Consider the following 10,490-nt stretch of genomic DNA (forward strand, 5'->3'; position numbering starts at 1 on the left):
AATGGCTGGGTTTAAACAACACAAAAGTAGACTCTCCAAATTGAGGGTGATGAATAAAACCTGCTCAGGACACCACTTTCTTGCCTATTACTCCCTATATTTGGAAGTGACTCTTACAACATCTGTACAATGTTATTTTTTGCTTTTTAAAATCTCTTATACTTGGTCTGAGTAGCTTTCTAAGTAGCTGGAGCCAGCCTTATGGCTTTGCATGTACCTCTCAAAGAATATTATAGAGATTCCTGGTTTACATTTTTCTTTCTCTTCCCCCTCTTTCTTTCTGAGTGTCCAATTTTAAACTGCTAGTTCATCTTGTATTCTGTGCAATATACCCCAATAGTGACATTGTCTCTGTACATTTAGTTCCAGCTAAAAGGAAAATCATGATGATCACTGCTAAGTAGATATACTTCAACTGACTCTCATGAAAAATATGTTAAAATATAAATGGCAGATATTTCTGGCTCAAATTAATGTGTTTTTGAATATGTAGATGAAATATTTTCTGTTGAAAAAAATGCCTAACAAATGTCTGTGTCTTTGAAAGGCTCAGAAATACCTTTAGTAAACAAATTACAGTTGTAGTCCTGTGCAGACTTACCTGTGATAAAGTCAAATTAATGCAGTGGAATTTATAGGCCCCCTTGGTTTGGTTCACAGACTACAGTAAGTAACAGCCTGTTCACATAGCACAGTAAGTCAGACTTAGTGATAGCTACCTAAGATACTCATTCAGTGAATGCAGTCCTGATAGCTAAGCCAGTCACAGCCAAATGCATGTAGCCAGTTCCTCCGTCTGTTAGTTAGTATCTGGACATGTTTTGCATTGTCTCTAGTAGATATTTCATAGTAGAGATGCAGCTGCCAGAGTGGCTTGGGTTTGTGGTCGCTCCTTCACGCTGCCTCAGTTTTCTGGAGGAGTAATGGCTCCTGAATTCCAGTGATAAGGCATATTAACTTAAAGCAATCCATGGGTACAAATGGGGGTTAAGGCACTCTTCCTTAATCACAATTTAATTTGCTTTCTGGGTTTGGATGAAACAATAATAGGTTTGGTTTGATTTACCGTTAAAGCTAACTAATTGCAACTTATTCAGTAAAACTTGCTTAAACAAGCCATGATTCCGCACAATTAGCTAGCTTTGACAATATGCCATAACATTGCAATATATACAGGTTACTTACCTGAAATTTATGGAACTCCTATTGGTTTTGTTACTTGGATATAATAAAACATGAACAAACATCTAATCTTCTAGGCTAGAATATGTAAAAACCAAAATATTGGCAAACAGGTCAATTCATTCAAGTAAAACAGAATCTTAGCTTAGGATGGAAATAGTTCAGGAGCAAGAGAGTCCAGATATGGATGTATACAGCAACTATGAAGATAAAATATATGTTTTGAGAAAGGGTACATTTTAGGATGGAACAAACTGGTCACTTAAGCATCACCAAAACATAACACAGTGTACATATATTTGCACATATGCACATTTAGAAATATACACTATTATTTGGAGAAAAATATATCTTCCCCTAACAGGGAAGACTCTGACCTGGTGATGCTCAGCTCATGGCCCACATGCTACCCTGTAAGTAGACCCTTGATCTTCCTTTAGATATATTTTGGTTCTTCAAACCAGAATTAGACAAAACAGCTCTTCAAGGACACTAGTGCATCCAGAATTGTCTTCTAAAAAGTAAGGCACATAGGCCATCTTACATTGGAATGCCAAGCAGAAAGAGATCAAAGATCAGAAGCAATCTACAAGATTGCATGCTGTTAGTGGATAGTAAATTGAGAGTGCGATCTTCAGACAAGGAAACACTGGAGGTTGGGGACTGGAGAGGAAGTGGTCTTAGAGGGCTGAATTCCATATATTGGTTTGAACTTGTCATCCCCATTTCAAGCACTGTGGATCCCTAAAGTACAGAACATTGCTTGATGGGACTTGGGTAAGAATCCATGTCTGTCTGCAGCAGTACAACAGGGCAGCTATTATGAAGTAGCGTATAGATCATAAAGCAGATGGGGCCTCTTTATTTGAATGGAGCCCAAAGAATGCAGCTTTTTGTCTCCAAGCTTACAAGGCTGTGAACCTCTCCCGGAAACAAGTGGATGGAGTCAGGGATGATGGGAGAAGAAGGGGGTTGGTGATAGAAACTTAGCTCCTTATTTAGATGTTATGGGAAGTAAAAAGTAGAGATCTGAAGCAGCCAACCATGTTTTTCAGAGCTGGGGGCGAGAGACTGTGCTTTGGGGAACAAGGGTGGGTGTTGACAAAAAGGCCACTATTGTATTACTGGGGAGGGGAAAAAGAGAAAAGCACATGGGAGGGCTGGAATTCAGAACAGGCTAGAAAGCTACAATTATTCAATTAACGTTTGTTAGAAAGGCACAATATTTGGATGAAGGTAGACCGATCTTAAGGACAGCAGCAGCATTTGCTTTTCCTGCCAAAGGAACTGCACTCTATCAGCTCCTGCCTCACCCCTGCCACTTTCCCAGGACAAAATTGTGATGATGGCTTGGGATAGGGGGGAACTACACCCATTCACTTTGTAACATTCATACAGTTTCCATGAACTGGAGTTTTGTCTGTGTAATAGTTTTATGATAGACTGTGGATGTCTTTTTAGTAAGAAAGAGGATCCCTTGGGGATTTTTGCTTCAAGCAAGAAGACACCAGATTTGCCTAGAACAGAGGTTCTCAAACATTTTGGTCTCAGGACCCCTTTACATTCTTAAAAATGATTGAGGACCTCAAAGAGCTTTGGTTTATATGGGTTATATATATCGATATTTACTGTTTAGAAATTAAACTGAGAAATTTTAAAATATTTGATTTCATGGACCCCCTGAAAGGGTCTTTGAAGACTGTTGGCCTGCAGACTGGGGCTGCAAAAAAATTCAGAAACCCATGAGGTGGCAGCAAAGGATTAGACTATTGGGTCTCTTTGTCGCCCTCTTGTGGTCATCTGGATTTTTTTTACAATGGGGCTCTGTTGGCCCTAGACTTGTCTCATGTGAGACTGGGTGAGCCTGTTTTGAACCACCATGCCATCCTCTTATTCATGTGCCTAGGTACAGGTGATGTACATTCAGGAATCCACATGCATCCTTGAAAAGAAGCTAAGGACCCAGCAACCACTGTCCAATTCCACTCTCAAATCAGCACTGAACTATTTTGATTCCCCACAATGTATCCAAGATCATGTGTACAGTTTGGATGCTACCTCAGCCGTTCCCTATTGACTGGGAGCAATGGTGGCCCATGGCCGCCTCCTGAATCTCAGAGACATATTCCCACAAATAGCAGCCCCTTGCCCCAAATCCATAGCCAAGATGGCCAACTGAAAATAGTTAAGTGCATTTTGGGATATGTCCGTATAGATATATACCTTCCATATTAACAGACTAGCAATGCCTGATCAGTGTTGGATTTGACAAAGTGAGAGAAAGAGAACAGAAGGCTTCTGCATCAGTAAGTGGTATTTGGCTGCCAATTGACCCATTACAGGAAGTACCCTCTCCACTTTTGGCAGAGCTATTTCACATTTTGAGGAAAAGAAGCATAAAATACTTGAAAACAAAGGTTTTTCTTGGCTAAATCTGAGGTTAAAATTGCCAGCCACCAGGTATTTCACCTATCCTCAAAAGAGTCTTGCTCCAGGCTCGATGATCAGCTTTTCATTGTCGAATGAAATAAGGCTTTTTAAGTCAGAGAAACAGGACATTTTATTCTCATGATCCCAATTCTGACCCACTGTACTTTCTTGCCTAATGACCCATCAAAGTAGCTTCGCCAATTTGATGCCCTCCAGATGAGTTGGATTGTTCAGTCGGCATAAACTGGGCTGTTCTGGCTGAGGAGGACACCAACTGTTGTCCCCACACCCAAGAAGGCCGGCAAATCTGGATTTAACAGTTTATACCATAAAATAAGACATAGCAGAAGCACCCCAAGCTTTTCAAACTCAAAGGGGGAGTCCAACAATATTGACTGCTTGCACGTTATGCTGGGGCTCCTGCTAGAATTTCCACAAGTGAACATTGCACCCAAGATGCTAATACAACCACTGGATAGAAATGAAATGGATGGCAGAGCTCCAAAGCACAGCTGATCAGGGAACAGGACTGGCTCTTGTACAGAAAATAAACCTGATGACTCTTTCTCCTAAAGGGTGGTAGGGCTGGACTCCAGATGAGGATTATTCCTGTTTGGGGCAGAGGGAAGCACTAAATCCAATCTCCAAAGAACTAATATTACAACTTGATTAAGCTAACTATGGCTAGGTTGACCAAGTACAGATGTAAGAAAAGCAGCAGGAAAGCAGAAATCCTGCTCTGGTAATAAGCTTCCCAAAGGCCATTTGGCCATTGTTCCAGGGCGGATGCTCAATTTAGGTGGGCTACTGAACACAGTATGTCTTATGTTCCAGTGTTGTTGGGCACACCATGCCTCGAAATACACCGAAATAACACAGTTGCTGAATTCCTATTTCCCTGGACGCACACTTATGATGATATTGGTGGGAACAAAGAATTTCTTTGACTGTTCTGCCCACCAGACTGCATTTTACAAGCCTGGAGTGACTTTAGCCACCTCGTGATCTCTTTTGTTTGCCTGAAAGCCCAAAGACAGAGCAGGATTGGAAGGAGATCTGACTAGCCCTTTCTCTGTCTGCTGAGTAATGGGAGCAAACAATAAACCACTAAGTTGTAGATTCCTTCCCCACCTCTCACTTTCTAAGCAACTTTCCTGCTTCTGATAGAGCAGGGTTTTTTTTTTTTTTTTTTAGGGAGGGAGTGTCACTAAGCTTTAGATTTCGGTGGAAAAAGTACATTGAATGCATTAGAGGAAGTCAATGTCAGCAAATTCAATACTATTCAAATTTGGTGGCAACTGGACTAATTCCAGACACACATCTCTCCCCCCCCCCCGGCCCCTTGTTTCTAAAAAATTAGAGTGTGAAAGAGTGAGATTCCTCTAGGACTGGCCTTACCCTTAGCCCTTCTCCCAATGAGGGTGGGAGACCATCTTCCTGCAGTTTGGGGTTGGGTTATGAGTGGAAATGGAGTAATTCCCCCCCCCATTCTACCTCCTTACCACTCCAAAAATCAGAAAAGGATTCCATTGGTGGTGACATTAGCAGATGATCTCCTGCATCCCTGACTGTTTGCTCACACATTGCTTTGCCTGTTCTAACAACAGATGCAGGCAATGGAAGCTGGAAACCTCTATAGGCAGAGTTTCTTCATTGTCACTGTTTTCACTCAGAAAAACATTACTCTAAGTATGTCTCAGCCCAAGAAATAATAGAATTGCAAAAGGCAAAGTGCACATTCACTTGTTAACATGGTTGGATATGTCTGCATCACACGCTGCCTCTGTTAATGGGGTTTTAAAGGAAGCACCCCAAAAATACTTTTTTCCCCATTAGAATAGCTTTCCCCAGCCTGATGTATTTCACATTTATCAGATCATAATCCCCAGAATTATTAAGAAACGTCTGGGAGCAGCTGTGGAGCTGCTATTTACCTGTCCTGGAACTGGCACAAAATGATACCACCCCAGCAGGATCTCTCTCCTGCCACAGCATGGCACCAGCAAATTGTGCTGTCCTTATTTACTGTATACAGGGCACATTAAGGATAGGGATTGGTGGCTTTCTCCCAGCTTTGTTTCCTTCCCTTTCAACCCAGTGTCACCAGCCAGCAGGAAAACATCCACGACCACTCCCTTTAATGTGGGCTGGAGGTAAGACCAGGCAAGAGGCAAGTTTTGAATGATGGCTAGGCCAGTGGTCTGTCAAAACATGCTCTGTTCTTGTACAAGTGTTTTGCCCAGTGGGTTCAAAGTGAGTCTGACTATTAGCTGACAGGTGGGCCCCGTTTCTACATGGGTTTAGTGCTATTTCAGCAGAGTGGGAATTAGCTCAGAGAGCTAGTAAAGCGGGAGAGCTTGGTTGGAAAGATCCAGGCTCTCCTGTTACCCAAAGTGGAATGTCCCTGGAAGATAGTACCCAGGGGCAGGAGGGGATGGACTATATCTAAACTAGCCTAAGTGGCCAGTAAGTGTTGGACTGACCCACCCCTGGAGGTCACTGGACTGTGACACTAACCAAATGGTTGATGAAGCACCTCAGATTACACCCAGGGCAAAACTGCTGCGGTTTATTGCCTTACTTTAACACCAGAACAGCCAACGGTGTCTTTAAGCTATCTCAGGGCTGGACTGAAGAAGAGATAAGGCAACATCACAAGAATAGAAAAAAGAGGTTGCTGGGACATTTTCATTCCATGGCTAGTTGCACATGGGGAAAGCCTCTATGTTCCATTCACTCATTTCATTAATTCAAGTGTAGTATGACAGAGGACGTTAAAAAATAACTCAGTCATTAATTTAACCATCCATAGTTTAACACACTGTATAACCCCAGCCATAGAGAGGACTGGCCGTGATCCCTTAATGTTTTCATCTTGCAAATGCAAGAACGTTCAGAGAACAAAATAACACTATATTCTGGAATAGGACAGGACTATTTCCTTTTCAAGGAGAAAGACTAAGAAGTGCTTTAAATTATTTCTTTCCTACTGATGCAGAGGTTCCCTACACTTTTGAGTGGCTAGCAGCTGGTTTCACAGGTCAAACACAGAGTAAATAGAGGTCAACTTCACTAGCCTCAGTCTGTCTTTCGTTGAGTTTTTAATCTGTCAACCTTTTTAAAGGTTGAAAGGCTGTTAATTCAGTACTGAGACAAATGGAGGAACCTCACTCCAATATTGCTGCTACCTGGATAATCTGATTTGCTTGAAGACAATGCAAGCTGGAGCATTAAACTCATTTGCATGAAAAAATTAGAGGAAAGCTTTCTGTTCCATCCTGTCTATAGAGCTTCTTTATTAGTCACATATAACTTGCATTTTCAAAACACACAGTTCACATGTAAAAAAGGGAATCCTCTACTTGATTCAGTGCAATTGATTAATCAGCCAATCAATATTTGCCAAAGAATTTTGAAAAACACAAAGTAGGGAGAGGCTTGGTTGTGAACATGCACAAAAGGAAGGCAGGAGCAATTATTGGTTTGTGGCTTACTTTGCGATTGTACAGGCAATTTGGGCTTCCTCTAAAAACAAAGCTAATAAAGTGGGTTTGTTTGTTTGTTTTGGTGCCTTTGAGTCAATCTTTACTGCTAGTGACTTCCTGGATTGGTCCCTGCAGTTTTCTTGGCAAGATTTCAGAAGTGGTTTGCCATTGCCTCCTTCCTGGGGCTAAGAGAGAGTGACTGGCCCAAGGTCACCCAGCTGGCTTCATGCCTAAGGCAGGACTAGAACTCACAGTCTCCCAGTTTCTAACCAGATGCCTTAACCACTATGCCAAACTGGCTCTCGTGTTTAATAAAGTTCCTTTCAATGAAATACTGATAGGACATAATTTGAAGAAATGCGACTATGTATGATGATTCTAAACTTGACAGTAAGAGAATATTGGCTAACTTACTGTTTAAAAAAATATGCCAGGCCACTCATTGAATCAATCTATACAAAGCAAATCACAAGATGTCACAAGCAAAGAAGAGGTGTGTTGGAGGAGAAGTGGCTGTAGAAAAAAATAGATATGGTTGATTTAAAGAAGCAGTGTGTGATGGAATGGAATTATGAAGGCCAGGCTCAGGGAGATAAGCGTTTTCTTAGCTCGCCGCAGGAGCGTGGGAACTACAAGAGGATGAGACTGGGACCTCCCTGAGGAATTCACACTGTTGTGGCTGGCTGACTTGGGAGCTGGGGTTTTAATCTGGGAAGATTCTTGCTAGAGGCTGTAGCTAATAAACATAGCTGAACTGATTTTACATTGTCTCTTGGAGTTCCTTGGGCTAGGCCTGACATCAATCTTCCCAGACTGAAACCCCAGGTCCCAAGTCAGCCAGCCACAACAGTGTGAATTCCTCAGGGAGGTGCCAGTCTCATCCTCTTGTAGTTCCCACGCTCCTGCGGCGAGCTAAGAAAACGCTTATCTCCCTGAGCCTGGCCTTCATAATTCCATTCCACCACACAATGCAATGCACAGAGTATTATAACAAAATTAGCAGCTCGTATGATGTGGGAAGAAAGAAATGACAAATCCAGTATTCCCACAGGCAGCAAATAATGGCATTTAGATGACTGATCATACACACAGAGTGTTGAATCCTATTTTGGAAATATGATTTTTCGGACAAATGATCAACCTAATAACCCATGTTGTATATTCCTAGTCTGTGAATCAAGCATTAAGCAAATTATACAGTGGCTAGTAGCAAAATTTAGAATGGGATAAGTGTAACAATAAATGAAATAATAAGTCTGGGTCTCTGTGTGAGCATGCAACAAACCCTAGTTAGGAAAGAAAGCAAGTTTCATCTCCTTCTCTTCCATTACTGCTAGAAGCCAGCAGCAAAAATATTGATTACTAAATTGTCATCAGTGTGTAAAATATAGCCTTGTTGCTCCATTAGTGATACAATCATACTGAAGTAACAGCAAGCGTCACAAAGAATAATTTTTCTCTACATGCAACCCAGTTCCTTAACCTCCTCTCCAATTTCCATTTGTCAATCTATTGATGACTCTGCACTTTTCCTTCAGGTCTGCCTTTCAGCTTTCTCAGTAGGGCTAAATTTCAGGCCTCAAAAGCTAACTCTAAGAACAAGTATTTTTTTCAGCCCCTGCCCCCACTCCAAAAAAAGCCAAAAGATAGATTGTGGATACTGACAGCTTTATTGCCTGCCCTGTTGAAAAGTTTATAAACATTCCATAACTATTGCACCACTTTAATCAATATAAGGGATTGTTCCACCATAAGCATAATAGAATATTGAAAACAAACACCTATTTTAAAATTCAGATCGGGGAAATGATACAGGTGGACCTACCCATTCACCCAGCTGACCTTCCTTGGTTATAAATTCACATGGAAAGACTATGTTTTCTTTCAAAACATGGTCTGTCTGTCTATCTATCTAATACAGTGATGGGAGGTTCAACTGAAACCTCTGTAGTGTTAAATGTTGGACACAAGATGGCATAATAACACAACAGTAATCTATTTCAATTCTACTCAGCTCAGACTTAGGCTTCTTAACAGTTGTAGACAGCATTACCCCATTGATCCCTTTACACAAACCTTCTATAGTTTGGAGAAATGTTGTTGCATTAGTTATAGAGTGACAGAATATTTCCCACATTTTCTCCACCTTATTTACACTCAGAATTTTTAAAAATTCAAGTCCAAAGTTTATGTAGTTGAAGCTACTCAGTAACAAGAAAAGTGATCCACATAGGCTGCCACATAACTGAAGAATGTTCTGAGTTTATATAAAACAAAGTTGCAAAAATTCTATCTTGTCCTCTTAGTTCCCCATACTAGATTTGCCAACTGGAAGAACCACTTTGTCCCAATTTTTACAAAAGCTCAAAAATGCAGCTCACCTAGTTTTTCCAAATGATGGAGACAGATTTAGTTTGGGAACCAAAAAAACAAAAACAAAACTGAGGACATCTACAAAGCAGACATACGGTGCTCCCTGGTTCCTGTGTTACTAATACAACAGATGCTGGTTTGGGTAGTTGCAAGATGGAGAAATGTAACACAAAAACAAATAAGGGTTTGGTTATAGATAGGTTGTTTAAAATAATGCAGTGCTACCCTGGCAAGAAAATTAAGCTTGTCATTAGAACACCAGAAGAATAATTCAGCAAGATTCACTTTTTGAAGCTGCTTCCTTTATTGTTGGCCCTCAGATTGCAGAAAAATTGTTTTCTTCAAAATGAATTTGTTTTTTGGATGGGCATCTCCATTGAAAAAAAGAAAACAACTAATAGACACCTGCTATAGAAAAACTTGACAAAATTGTACATGTGTATCTCAGGGATGGGTTTTATATTTTAGCATATACAACTTTTCCTTTGCTCTACGGTACTATAATTGCATATTGTTAAACACTGAATTAAAAAATTTTTAAAAATAGCACAAGTGTCACAACAGAAAAACCTGGACAACTGTTAAGAGCCATGTGTTCATAGGCAAAACAGAAAAGAAGTTATTCATAAAGCAAGATTTATCTCCCTCCAATGGAACAGGCTGATACTACAGCCACTCCATGCAGCTTACAACATGTCACTTGTTGTTCCTAGAAATACTATGGAGATCAGCTTTCATCAAGCAATTGGTCCTTCCAGCCAAGTACTGCTGAGATCACAAGCACTCATTCTCCAGGGCTTCGGGCAGCTTTTCTAGCCCACCCAGAGACTGAAGGTGGCATCTTTGGCTTTCAAGCAAGAACTGAAGTCCTGAGAATTCCCTCTTCCCTCTCATTTTAAGGTGACCTGCTGGAAACACAGCCCTAAAGAAGTGAGAGGACTATGGATAAACAAGTGAAATCACCTGGAGGAAACCATGGAGGGAAACGGATGATGACTCTTAGATTCTAGATTATTCCTC

Source organism: Python bivittatus, unplaced genomic scaffold (assembly GCF_059951505.1).
Source record: "Python bivittatus isolate LINGU-HERP-01145 unplaced genomic scaffold, Pbiv_v1 ctg000410_np1212, whole genome shotgun sequence".
In the NCBI taxonomy this organism is placed as follows: Eukaryota; Metazoa; Chordata; class Lepidosauria; order Squamata; family Pythonidae; genus Python; species Python bivittatus.